The sequence below is a fragment of the Girardinichthys multiradiatus genome, chromosome 1, assembly GCF_021462225.1.
Source record: "Girardinichthys multiradiatus isolate DD_20200921_A chromosome 1, DD_fGirMul_XY1, whole genome shotgun sequence".
NCBI classification, from domain to species: Eukaryota; Metazoa; Chordata; class Actinopteri; order Cyprinodontiformes; family Goodeidae; genus Girardinichthys; species Girardinichthys multiradiatus.
Window position 1 is genome coordinate 10,246,010 of NC_061794.1, and position 15,120 is coordinate 10,261,129.

The following is a 15,120-nucleotide window of genomic DNA, read 5'->3' on the forward strand; positions in this document are numbered from 1 at the left end:
GTGTAATAATGTTACACTTTTCCAATCTTTCAAGTTCTTTCTCCACCCTTTCCTTCATCGCGAATGGAAGAGGCCTGTGTTTACAAAATTTGGGTAGCATTTCAGGTTTGAACCCAATGGTAGCTTAATGTCTTTCAATGTGCCCAACTCCTCCTTGAATACATCACTGTAAGTATCCAAAAGCTCATTAAGTGATAGGTATTTTGGCTCACCCACGTATTTAATCTGCAGCCAGTTAAGCCGGAGTTTTGTTAACCAGTTCCTTCCACATAGTGATGCGCCATGTCCCTTAACAACCAACAGTGGCAAATCCACAGCTTGGTCTTCATACCCAATGTTTGCTACAAGCTGTCCCAAAACACAAATACGTCCTCCATTGTACGCTTTGAGCTTCACTTTAGCCGGCTGCAAAGGCAGGTGTGAGAACTTTTTCAAATATGTTTGATGTGAAATGACACTTTTTGCTGCTCCTGTGTCAATTTCCATTTCCAATTCAACATTGTCTATAGCAAATGTTGCTTTACATTGTTCATCATCCTCAGCACTAATAGTCAAAATGGCTAACTCCTCTTCTGGGTCTTCCTCAGCTGTCACATACTTTGTCTCTCTGCTTGGCACATTCTTTTCATGACCCTTTTGCACTTTAGCTCAACATGCTTTCCTAATGTGTCCAATCTTCCCACAATTATGGCATTTAGTCTCTTTGAAATGACATTTATTTGCATTGTGATTTTTTCCTTTGCATCTGTAGCACATATTTGTTTTTACTGGCCTCACCTTGTGAATGTTTGCTTCACTAGCTCATTCACCCTCCGCGCCTCTAAGCTGTCGAGTGTCTCTGTGTGTGGTCTCCATATTGAGAGCAATCTCAAAAGCTTTGGCGAAGGCCAGCCTGTCCTCCGAAAGTAACCTCCTCTGGCACGCTTTATTTTTAATTCCACTTACGAACTGGTCCCTCAGTGCAGAATCCAGCGACGCACCAAAATCACAGTTAGCTGCTTGTTGTTTTAGCTCTGCAACATACTGGGCAACAGTCTGACTCGTCTTTTGGTTGCATTTATTAAAACGGAAACGTTCAGCAACTAATATGGAATTAGTTTAATAGTGTTCTTTCAAAATGTCCACAATCTCGCCAAATGTCTTGTCTTTTGGTTTTTCAGGCTGTACTAAGTTTTGTAAAAGTCCGTATGCTTTAGCACCCATTACACTTAGCAACACCGCCATGTGCTTTTCTTCGTCAATGTCGTTAGCTTCCAGGTACTGCTCCAGGCGCTCGATATAAGCTGTCCACGGCTCAACCTCTGCTCTGAAGTCATCTATTTTGCCAACCTGAGCCATTGTACTCACTAGTACTGATACTTGACGTCTTCTCTCCTCCGAAAAGTATCCCCGTCGCCAGTTGTAATGTCTTAATAAACAGAGGAGGCTCTGGCTATGTTCGTACTTCTTTATTGTTGTGCTATTTTTCCGAGAGCAGAAAGAGAGAACTTGCACGCCTCAGAATACAAGGACTGAACCAACTCAGAATAATTATGGGGGTGAATACACCACAAAACCTAACAACCTTTTTGGGTAAATGATCTTTAGTAGGCAAGTACGTCTTCTTAGTTGTTAGCGGTTGGGGCTAACAAAAGAAAAATTGTAGCCTATCATCAGAATCAAAAATACTTATAAAATACCATTAATAAAAGGGTTAAATTCATAAGGGCGGACGGCACATTATGGACAATCTTCTGTGTTTAAAATCATCCTTTAAATAAAGTTTGTCTTAACTTTAAAAAAAACCACAAACAAAACCAAATGTCATAAAAGGAAAAATGTTTAGATTATTTACTTCTAAACTACTTCTCTCTGGCCAAAACACAACCTCTTACGTGAACCGTGCTGAGGAAAAGTTGTCCAGGCGGCAAAGTTGAGGAAAGCATCCACAGTGAACTAAGGGTTAACTTGCAGCTGACCTCCGAAGCTGTGGGGTGGGGCGGCCAAACTGCACGTTACTGCTGTAGCCACAGTGATGCAGTCCCGTTGTCCTTCCTTCAGACTGGGAGAAACTGCTCCACTTGGCGTTGTAGAGACAGGATCTCTGCTGGGAACTCTCTGGAACACAGTTTGCTTCTGTTGACCTGAGAGAGAAAAGTCAAGCCACACTTGTACCTATATTAACCCCGTTCATGAATGAAAACTGGATACACAAACAGCAATTCATTCCTACTTAACTTAGTGCATATGATCACGTGATTGTAAGACACTCTTGGATCCAGTTTGAAGAGTTATGTCTAAATGCCAGCAAAGAGACATTAGCGCGCTGTCTCCCTCAGTCCAGTTCCTCTGGGGACCTGCGTGGAAGAGGTCTGTCTGTTGCAAAAGTGGGGTTTTTATTCGAACAGTGACATCACGGGAAGTCCGTTGTTACTCTTGTTCCTAGCTGTGCTGGAAGTAGGTTAATGCGATTTATTTTGAAAGTTCCAGAAATGTTCTTACTGGCCTTTCATGTTGTAACCCATGGCTGGTGTCCCAACAAATCTAATGGGGTTAACAGTTGTGCACCGCGCACATGCAGACGTGCCCCGGTGAGCGGGTGTGTCAGTTAGCACACTCACGGCAGAGCTAAAGGGTATTATGGGTCATTTTCAGAAATTTGGAGAGGAAGAAATCAGGGCCAATTGATTGGCCAGCTGATCAATCTGTACATTGCTAGCTAGTATATTGTGCAAAGGGAACTTTTGTTTTCTGTGCAATTATTCATAACTCACCAATTGAAATGCAGAATTATTCATGGTACATCTTTGCAACTGCAAGTGCACGAAAACCAAACTGAAACTGCTCTGTTTTTTTGTATAGCAGATTAGTCTATGTTGCACTGATTTACAGTGTGTTGTTAGCCACTGACAAACCTGGTGCTTTGTTGAAGTTCAGTATGGATGAAAAACTTTGCATCATACATATACAGGTCCTTCTCAAAATATTAGTATATTGTGATAAAGTTCATTATTTTCCATAATGTAATGATGAAAATTTAACATTCATATATTTTAGATTCATTGCACACTAACTGAAATATTTCAGGTCTTTTATTGTCTTAATACGGATGATTTTGGCATACAGCTCATGAAAACCCAAAATTCCTATCTCACAAAATTAGGACATCATTAAAAGGGTCTCTGAACGAGCTATGAACCTAATCATCTGAATCAATGAGTTAACTCTAAACACCTGCAAAAGATTCCTGAGGCCTTTAAAACTCCCAGCCTGGTTCATCACTCAAAACCCCAATCATGGGTAAGACTGCCGACTTGACTGCTGTCCAGAAGGCCACTATTGACACCCTCGAGCAAGAGGGTAAGACACAGAAAGAAATTTCTGAACGAATAGGCTGTTCCCAGAGTGCTGTATCAAGGCACCTCAGTGGGAAGTATGCGGGAAGGAAAAAGTGTGGCAGAAAACGCTGCACAACGAGAAGAGGTGACCGGACCCTGAGGAAGATTGTGGAAAAGGGCCGATTCCAGACCTTGGGGGACCTGCGGAAGCAGTGGACTGAGTCTGGAGTAGAAACATCCAGAGCCACAGTGCACAGGTGTGTGCAGGAAATGGGCTACAGGTGCCACATTCCCCAGGTCAAGCCACTTTTGAACCAGAAACAGTGGCAGAAGCGCCTGACCTGGGCTACAGAGAAGCAGCACTGGACTGTTGCTCAGTGGTCCAAAGTACTTTTTTCGGATGAAAGCAAATTCTGCATGTCATTCGGAAATCAAGGTGCCAGAGTCTGGAGGAAGACTGAGGAGAAGGAAATGCCAAAATGCCAGAAGTCCAGTGTCAAGTACCCACAGTCAGTGATGGTCTGGGGTGCCGTGTCAGCTGCTGGTGTTGGTCCACTGTGTTTTATCAAGGGCAGGGTCAATGCAGCTAGCTATCAGGAGATTTTGGAGCACTTCATGCTTCCATCTGCTGAAAAGCTTTATGGAGATGAAGATTTCATTTTTCAGCACGACCTGGCACCTGCTCACAGTGTCAAACCCACTGGTAAATGGTTTACTGACCATGGTATCACTGTGCTCAATTGGCCTGCCAACTCTCCTGACCTGAACCCCATAGAGAATCTGTGGGATATTATGAAGAGAACGTTGAGAGACTCAAGACCCAACACTCTGGATGAGCTAAAGGCCGCTATCGAAGCATCCTGGGCCTCCATAAGACGTCAGCAGTGCCACAGGCTGATTGCCTCCATGCCACGCCGCATTGAAGCAGTCATTTCTGCCAAAGGATCCTCGACCAAGTATTGAGTGCATAACTCTACATGATTATTTGAAGGTTGACGTTTTTTGTATTAAAAACAATTTTCTTTTATTGGTCGGATGAAATATGCTAATTTTGTGAGATAGGAATTTTGGGTTTTCATGAGCTGTATGCCACAATCATCCGTATTAAGACAATAAAAGACCTGAAATATTTCAGTTAGTGTGCAATGAATCTAAAATATATGAATGTTAAATTTTCATCATTACATTATGGAAAATAATGAACTTTATCACAATATGCTAATATTTTGAGAAGGACCTGTACATGCAATAACATTTGCACCTCTAAACATTCCCCCCTAACACCTAAAAATTATTTCAGAAATATTTATACACGAATTGGATTCGATGCAGTTCTCCATAATACTCTGAATATTTTACTTGAGCTGTCAAACCTATTGTAACTGTAACTATTTTGTAGTTATTGAGGCATTAAAATGTAACTTTTTTTCTCGGATTTTTTTTATTAGTTTTTATTTGACTGTATATGGAGGGATAAAGATATGGACTCAGAAATCAAATGAGGCATTAGATACAAGTCTTACCTATTACAAGCTCAAATGTATTAACAGTAAAAAAAAGTTTAAACAAATTTATTCTGGAGAGGTTTTTCTGTGGGTATGTCTTTGCGTTCTCCAAAGGGGAGTCTCCAAATGGCCACTATAGAAAACACCTCTATATATGAACTTCAAAAGGCTGTAATTGCTTAATCTTCAACATACAGTCATATAGCAAGTCCAAAAAGTGGTAAAAGAAGGTCTTGTACAACTTTACGCAGGTAAGCAAAGCACCACTCCCATCCCCCCATGCGTACAAACGCACAGGTAAACACAAAATCTCTCCACCATGCACTCAAACATGGATTTATTTGCTTATTTTAAAGTGGTATTCCCCGGCTACACAACATATAAACAAACCATAGCTGTTCATATAAGTTTCCACTTGCTGGTCAAGGATAAACTCCTCTCCTGCTAAATCTTCCTCTGCCTAGTTGGCAAACAATGAGAGCCTTGTTTGTTCCGGTTGCGATCCTTTTTTTACCTGCCTCATCAGGGGTTTAGCTGTTTGTTAGGTAAAACACTCCAAAAGTCATCAGGTAATACTATATGCACAATTAGACACTGAGGGCGCAGAAAAAAAAACACTGTTTACTCTTGTGTTTTTTAAAGCAGGCTTGGGGTTCTGTTCCAATATATTTTTATGACAGCAATTTTATGGGTCACTAGTCTGTAGCATCAGAATCAGAGCAGATGGGCCAGAGCTGTATATGTGATAGTAGGCAGAACTTGTATCACATAAGATGACATATGGTGGATATGATTGGATCTGGAGAGACAATAGGATGACACAATTGGTCAAAATAGGTGTAACAATTAGATTTTATTTTTTAAATGGTGATGTTCTGAAAGCAGACTCACGTATTTTTAGACCCTACTTGAGCCAGCTCCTAGAAGGGGTTCAGCAGGGATGAAGTAGATAGACATATAACCCTAATTTTAAAATAGCTGCAAAGTGTAATTGTGTCTGGTTTGATCTTTTGGTCTAGATTCAGCATCCTGATCAGGCAAAAGGACAGTTGAAAAAACTTTCAGGAATGTGGCGCAAACAGGAAACTAATATTTCAATCAGCCAAAAAAAAAAAGAACAGAGAATCAAAAGATCTTCTGTACCAAAAGAACTCATCAAGTCCTAGCATCTGTTCAATATTCATGTGAGCATTTGGGACTACAGAAGCAGACTTCAAACATAGTCAAGACTTCAACTTCCTCCTTGTTTGCATTCCATACTTTTGCTCTCTCAACTCCACATTTAAATTAAAAGTTAATATGACTCAGCCCTTCACTTTAAGCATGTAGCATGAATATTTGATAGCAAGAGTGCAAATAGATCAAACTACTCACCAGTCCAACCCAATCCTGGATAAATTAATAAACACCTTGTAGCCAGTTTATAGGTCCACCTAGGTGAAGCACATGCAGTGTAGAGTAGAGAGCTTTGAGACATAGAAATGAATGCAGACAAAATATTGCAATCATCAATCAGTGTAAGTCATTGCTGATAAAGTGTTGTATTATACAGCCAACCAGCAAAACAGTAATCTTATAATCACTGTGATACTGTACCTGTATATATTTGTACATGTTTACCCATTTTGGCCAGGGTACCTTGCCCCCTTTTGGGGAGGTGGGGGGGTAGCATATTTTATTTAATGATTTGTGATGAACTAAAACTCATGTCACTGATTGTAGTTGATTGTAATGAAAAATCAGAAATAACATCAAGTACTACTGTATTTCATTACATAGCTTTTTTGTATAACAATGTGTTTTTTTTGGCTCGTTGATTAAAGGGATAGTTCAGGTTTTTCAAAGTGAGGCTCTGCTAAGTTGCTTTCAGGATATGTTCCCTTACCTCTAATAGAAAGATGTGTTCCCACTATGAGTTTGGAAAAACTGAAATCCGCAAAGTGATGAAGGACTAACAACTAGCTAGCCACATGGCCCCTGTTTTAGCTAATGTGAGACACTGAAAACAGCCCAAAATGAACATGTTCTCATCAGTGGGATATAACATCTTTGTTATTGGATATTAAAAATATACGGTTTCAGAAGAGGTTGGTGCCAAGTACCAAAAAACAATTTCTACATAAATCTGCATCAGTTAAGTACCAACCACCTCATCACCTCATTGGGTGGATCAGCTCATCATCAGTCTATCAGGATACTTTTCAAAGAATCACAGGACCTGGAAAAGCACAAGGAAGTTCCATCTTTGATGCCATTGCAAAACGGACAGTCTGGTGCAAAGTCCAACAGCTTTCCTCTATTGGCAAGTAAATATTAGCTAATTGTTTTCAGCCCCTCTGACAATAAACTATTGTATTCCTAAAGCCTAGCTTTTCTATTCTTTTATCTGATATTTGTTGGAAAACCTTCAACACCAAAGTACTATGCTGCTTTTCTAGTTGCTGGTCTTAGTTCAGCATAGTACCAGATGAGTCCTTAAGCTCTCTGCAGCATAGCCTGCAGCCAGGTTATACATGGTACAGTGAAAGAAAGAGCATGGTGTGAAGAGAGGCTACAAGAAAGAAAAGGAGCAGATACGAAGTTAAATGAGATAAAAAGAAGACAGGGGAAGTGGAAGAGTGACAGCAGGATATGAAGAGGTAAGCGAGTTTGGGTGGTATTGAGGGGGTAAGATGACTGGTTTGTCTAGTCACGTTTGTTCTCTTCTGTCAACTTTCCAATAGCATCCGTCCACCCTGCTGAGACTGAAACAGATGAAAGTGTGAGTTTGGCTCAGTGACCAGTAAGAGGACAGGTGAGGAGAGCTCATGCAGGGATGGCGAGGAGCGAAGCAGGCAGGGGGTCTGGGCTTGTGAAAATAGCTTGAGCTCAGCTACAAGCTGAATTCCTAATACCACATTTGATTTTCATTGGTCCTGGTGGTCTGCCATTCGTCGCCTGCCAGTGAAGCACTTACAATCAGACCTCAAGTATTACAGGGACTTGCTTGTGGGTGCTATTCTGAAATTCATTGATCTGGCCTGTCGGAATGAGAGTAAATTTTTAATGTGTTCAGTCTTAGAAAACAACTTTTTTTTTTCTTGGCAGTAACTGCTGGAGAGTCTATGGGCAAAATCGAGTTTTTAGGCATGTGTTAATGTCTGTTTCTCTCTATGGAAATTTGACGTGCACTCTATGAAATGTGTAAAAAAAGAGTAATAATTGTCTTTGATTATAAATGGTTAATTCTCTCTATGTCCCAATACACATTTCTTCAACCATGTTGGGAGATCTTGACAAAACCAAACTCCTGTTCCGTTGTTCTTGCTGGTATACAATCCGTGAGGGCTGTGGCTGACAAAATGCCCCAAAAAATAAAAACACCATTATTTACCAGCTCTAATAAGCACATCCTATCTGCATGATCGCACCAGGCAAAAGGTGTGTTATAGTTCATGCATTTTAGTTTGTCCATCTAATCTTTGTTCTTCTAATCTGTTTTCTGCTTAGAATCTAAGCTCATTTCACTAAGCTTCATACACTGATGTTTACAGTGACTGAGAGCCTGCAGCAGATCTCAGTCTGTCTGTATCATAAGACCTGCTCAGGTGTAGGACACAGGGCATACTGCAACTGAAACACATGTTAAGAGACTTCCGGTTTGGTGAGCATGGAGTAGAGATGTATCATCTTCTATCTCCCCATATTTTATCCTTAAAATCTGCTGTAAGTTTTTGTTACTCATATGCAGTAATATTTCAGCCATTATTCTTCCACCTAAACGTATCAAAAAAGGGCAAAAAAGCAGAGCCTGAAGCCAGAGCCAGGGCTGATCTTGTAGCTTCACTCGAGCATACGTCGCCGCTAATCTCCTAGCTGAAAACGTCGTTTAAAGAGGTTGACAACAAACTGAATGTAATTTAGCTCAAGGCTAGGCTTACTGAGCTAGAGGGGACACACAAAAGGAGCGATGTCCGGCTAGTCGTTATACCTCAGGGTGCTGAAGTCCTTCCTCCTGGTCTTTATTTTTTCAGCTACTACGGGAAATCTTTGTGCACGACACTTTTGCCTTGGCACCAGAGTTGGAGTGCATGCATCCCAGCCTGGTGCCCAAGCCAGCATTAGAAATAGGCCACGATGACACTCTTCTTTTATTGTTTTTAAAACAAGGAGGTCGTTGTCCTGAAGGCCAGGACTCTTCTTTTATTGTTTTTAAAACAAGGAGGTCGTTGTCCTGAAGGCCAGGAAGAGGGGCGAACTAAAACACCAAAACATCTCGTTCAGGATATACTAAGCCTATGCCCCGGAGGTGGTGAGCAAACAGAGGGAATAGAGGTCTGTAATGTCCTCCTTATACAAGATGGGACTGAAGCCCTCTTTGTTGTACCCCGTAAGACTTCACGTCACACAAACTGATTGGATCCGCACCGCCTTTGGTTCTGTGGCCAAACCTGAGAAGTTTATTGAGAACTTCAGTAAATCTTCTTGATTAGTATTATATTCTTCAAATTTTGATGACCCCCAATTCTTCTGTTGCTTTATTAAATTGCTTGCTTGTCAAAAAAAGATGATGGTTTGGCCCTACCAAGTCATAAATATTACTAATGGGCAACTAATTTGTGTTGTCTGTCATTCTGGTCATTTTATAACTTTGTTAAAAGAGGCCTTGTTTGGGCTGAAATGTAGAAACAATCTTGCGACCCTCTATCTCTATCAGCAGTAATTGGAGCCTCGTTACCTTTATCCCTAAACCGGACAGTCAATAACCCTATGGTTAATAGCTCCATTAGAATTTACTCTGTGTTTCCACCCTCTTCCTTCAGTTAATTAGCTTAGGAGCAAGATTTGTAAATCAGTAAGGCAGTTTGGGCTAAAGTTTCAAAGAGAATCCACTCCTCAACCATGTGTGACAATCCCTTATTCAGTATAAAGTTGTCCACCAGGTGCACCTTCCCAAATCCAAACTGGCAAACATTTATTCAGAAGTGGATCAAACTTGTGATAAATGTAGATCTGAGGAAGTCACATTGATACATATGTTCTGGTTATGTCCTAAAATACACGGATTTTGGGGGGTGTTTGTAAAACCCTTTCCACTGTGCTTGCAGTTAAAATTCCTCTGTATCCATTCACCCGGCTTTTAGTAGTTGTTCCTGAATGGTTGGGATTGCCTGTTGGGGAGCACAAGGTTATTGCTTTTTCAGTTTTGTTAGTACACAGCCTGATCCTTCTGAGGTAGAAGGATGCTGCCCCACCCACAGTATCACACTGGATTAGAGCTGTGTTTTGCAATTCAAAACTGGAGAAAATCAGATGTGTGATGAGAAGCTAAAAATAGTTTTAGGATATAGTTCAGGATATACGAAGCCTATGCCCCCGTTTAAGCTAAACTGGTTGATCCGGTGTTATATTGTAATGTCAATTATCGTTTTATGCTCTCTGTATCTTGCCTAAATGACACCAAGAACTGGGTTTGCTATGGGGTGGGTTTCTTTTTTGTATAGTTTCTTTTAGAATTTTTATGTGAAACATTCAATAAACACACTGCTCAAAAAAATAAAGGAAACACTTAAACAACACAATATATCTCCAAGTAAATCAAACTTCTGTGAAATCAAACTGTCCACTTAGGAAGCAACACTGATTGGCAATCAATTTCACATGCTGTTGTGCAAATGGAATAGACAACAGGGGGAAATCTTTGGCAATTAGCAAGACACTCAACAAAGGAGTGGTTTTGTAAGTGGGGACCACAGACCACTTCTCAGTTCCTATGCTTTCTGGCTGATGTTTTGGTCACTTTTGAATGTTGGTGCTGCTTTCACACTCGTGGTAGCATGAGACGGACTCTACAACTCACACAAGTGGCTCAGGTAGTGCAGCTCATCCAGGATGCCACATCAATGCAAGCTGTGGCAAGAAGGTTTGCTGTGTCTGTCAGCGTAGTGTCCAGAGCCTGGAGGCGCTACCAGGAGACAGGCCAGTACATCAGGAGACGTGGAGGAGGCCGTAGGAGGGCAACAACCCAGCAGCGGGACCGCTACTTCCGCCGGAGCACTGCCAGAGTGCATGTGTCTGCACAAACGGTTAGAAACCGACTCCATGAGGATGGTATGAGGCCCTGACGTCCACAAATGGGGGTTGTGCTCACAGCCCAACACCGTGCAGGACGCTTGGCATTTACCAGAGAACACCAGGATTGGCAAATTCGCCACTGGCGCCCTGTGCTCTTCATAGATGAAAGCAGGTTCACACTGAACACATGTGACAGACGTGACAGAGTCTGGAGACACAGTGAAGAGCGATCTGCTGCCTGCAACATCCTTCATCATGACCGGTTTGGCAGTGGGTCAGTAATGGTGAGGGGTGGCATTTCTTTGGAGGGCCGCACAGCCCTCCATGTGCTCACCAGAGGTAGCTTGACTGCCATTAGGTACCGAGATGAAATCCTCAGACCCCTTGTGAGACCATATGCTGGTGCAGTTGGCCCTGGGTTCCGCCTAATGCAGGACAATGCTAGACCTCATGTGGCTGGAGTGTGTCAGCAGTTCCTGGAAGATGAAGACAATGAAGCTATGGACTGGCCCGCCCGTTCCCCAGACCTGAATCCGATTGAGCACATCTGGGACATCATGTCTCGCTCCATCCACCAGCGTCACGTTGCATCACAGACTGTCCAGGAGTTGGCGGGTGTTTTAGTCCAGGTCTGGGAGGCGATCCCTCAGGAGACCATCCGCCGTCTCATCAGGAGCATGCCCAGGCATTGTAGGGAGGTCATACAGGCATGTGGAGGCCACACACACAATACTAACTTGTTTTAAGGACATTACATCAAAGTTGGATCAGCCTGTAGTGTGTTTTTCCACTTTAATTTTGTGTGTGACTCCAAATCCAGGCCTCCATTGGTTAATACATTTGATTTCCAATGATTATTTTTGTATGATTTTGTTGTCAGCACATTCAACTTTGTACAGAACAAAGTATTCAATGAGAATATTTCATTCATTCAGATCTAGGATGTGTTATTTGAGTGTTCCCTTTATTTTTTTTGAGCAAAGTATATCAAAGATGAAGTGTGTTATCAGGTTTTGTGATGATTAAAACTAAGCAATACATTCACCGGCCAGTTTATTTGGTACACCTGTCCAACTGCTCGTTAACGCACATTTCTAATTAGCCAATTACATGGCAGCAACTCAAAGCATTTAAGCATCTAGATATAGCCAAGACGATCTGCTGCAGTTCAAACCGAGTATCAGAATGGGAAAGAAAGGTGATTTAAGTGACTTTGAACGTGGCATGGTTGTTGGTGCCAGACGGGCTGGTCTGAGTATTTCAGACATAACTGATCTACTGGGATTTTCACGCACTACCATCTCTAGGGTTTACAGAGAATGGTCCGAAAAAGAGAAAATATCCAGCGAGTGGCAGTTCTGTGGACACAAATGCCTTGTTGATGCCAGAGGTCAGAGGAGAATGGCCAGACTACTACTTCTTCTACTTCTGCCTCTCTGCCTGCTCAGGTGCTTTTCTCCTAGGGTCCCTGCTTGCTTGCATTCTTTTACTCCTAACTTTTTATGTCTTAGCCAAAATTACGGAAATATTGGACTAAAACTACTTCTTACCAGCAACTCCCAAGGATTATTATTATTTGATTTTTTTTTCTAAAGGATTTTGATGTTTTTATAATCGAACTTGAAAGAAGGACAAGTTGATGCCAGCTAATCAGCACAAAATGCCTCCCTTCACCACAGAGGATTTCGACAAACTTTTACAGAAATTGGCTGTTTTTGAGATGAAAATCCATCGACTAGAAGTGAATGTGAAGGTGAATATGGGGTACAGCGATGATTCAACTCTGCTTGTGATCCCAAACAGTGACAGCCAGCTCAACGACTCAGCTGGCAATCAGAACACTGAGAATAAACCTACCTGCAGACCCACCTGGCATGTTTTAGGCGCATGCCCAAAAAATCAAGGTGGACGACTCACTGGAAGATCTCAGCAATTAAATAAATTAGAATGGCCAGAATTACAGAGAAATGCCCCGGTTTCCCCTGGGAAAAGGAGACTTCGACAGCGAGCTGCTGTCACAACAACTGATAGGAGTAAGACAGCTGGAAATAATGGAATTCCCCTCCAAAACAGATTTGCTCCACTACAGAATGAAAACCAGGAAAATGATCCATCTTCTGAGAACAATAAAAGGGTTGAGAACAACCTTCAATCTAAACAGTCTTCTCCTAAATTACCATCTAAAGAGCGCGCCACCAGGCCAATAACCCTAATAGTGGGAAACACAGCTGTGGATGGGATTAAAAACCTCTGCAACAAGAAAAACACAGAAGTTATGATTGGTACTAGTAACGTGGTGTCCAATATCTCAGACTTATTCTTGCAATCACAGAAAAGCTCCCGTCTCTAGAAAACCTTGTTACACACTGTGGAGCCATAGATGTTGTGGCTAAGAAAAAATCAGAAGGATTGTTGGAGGTCTCAATATCAAGGTGTTTCTCAGCGGACCCTTTGCACCGATTTTCTGTGGAGATGAAATTCTTTAGAGACTTTTGATGGTTAATCTGATGATTCAACAAACCCACTGTCATCTGGACAAAGCCAGCGGCACTGTGAAGATCATGTTATTTGATTTCTCCAGTGCATTTAACACAATCCAACATGATTTGCTTTGTCAGAAACTCCAGAAGACTCCGGTGGAGGCCTCAACAATCTCCTGGATCAAAGACTAACTGACAAACAGACCACAGTTTGTGAGACTGAAGGGTTGTGAGTCTAACCAGGTAGTCAGCAGCACAGGAGCACCACATGGGACTGTACTCTCACCATTCCTTTTCACTCTATACATCTCAGACTTCCAGTACAAGACAGACTCCTGTCATCTGCAGAAATACTCGGATGATTCTGCAGTTGTGGGGTGGATCAGAAATGGACAAGAAGCTGAGTACAGGAAGGTGGTCAACCACTTTGTGGCATGGTATTGAAACAATCATCTCATCTTGAACGTGACTAAAACAAAGGAGATGATTGTAGATTTTAAGAGGAACAGGAATAAGTCAAAAACTATTTCCATCATGGGAGAAGAAGTGGAGGTGGTGGAGGAGTATAAATACATTGGTGTTCACCTGGACAACAGACTAGAGTGGAGATGCAACTGTGAAGCCATCTACAAGAAGGGACAGAGCAGACTGTACTTCTTGAGGAAGCTTAGGTCCTTTGGTGTTTGCAGCAAGATGCTGCATATCTTCTATAAGTCTGTTGTGGAGAGCGTGATCTCTTCTGCCATCATCTGCTGGGGAAGCAGCATCAGAGCCAGGGACTTAAAAAAAATCAACAAGCTGATAAAGAAGGCTGGCTCTATTCTGGGGACTCCTCTGGAACCTCTGGAGATCATTGTGCAAAGAAGGATTCTTCATAAAATGAAGAACATTAGGGGAGAACCCTGAGCATCCTCTTCATGAGACTGTCCTACAACAACAGAGTGTCTTCAGTCAGAAGCTTCTTCAGATGTGCTATAAGATGGAGCGCTACAGGAGATCCTTCCTGCCCACAGCCATCAGCATCTACAACGGCTCTTTGAAGAAACCTTCATAATGAGCTTCAACAACATTTAATTTCCCTTTGGGAATAATAAAGTATTTTTGAATTTGAATTTGAATTTAATTTAATTACGTTTTCAGTCCAATTTTCCTTTCATTTTCTTATCCATCATTCAATTCTCTATTTTATTTAAATTGTTTATGTTTTTACCTTTGTTGATTGATTTTCTGTATCATTGTAATGTATAGACAGCTGGGTATTTCACAGCTGTGCCTTTGGCTGGCCACAATAAAAGAGCACTCTGAAATCTGCTATTTTATCACACAGCACAATGCCACAGATGTCGCAAGGTTTGAGGGAGCATGCATTGGAATGCTGACTGCAAGGATGTCGACCAGAGCTGTTGCCTGTGAATTGAATGTTCATCCCTCTATACGGGGCAACACTGATACACACAGGCCAAACGGTCTTGCATAGACACACTCAGACTTAAGGCCAATTAAACTTACATGCATGTCTTTGGATTGTGGGAGTATGCCTTGGTTCCCAGAGAGGGAAACCGTGCATGTACGAGGAGAACATTTTAGGCCTGGTTCACATGGCAATATGTTAAAATTGTTGGTGGATTTTCAAAACCTTAGAGAACCACCAGAAGATGATAAGAAATCATAGATAATACAGGTTTGGTCCAACAGTGTGTGGTGCACAGCAACCACAACACACTACATATGAAGAGATTTATTTCACGAACATTGCATTGAGAT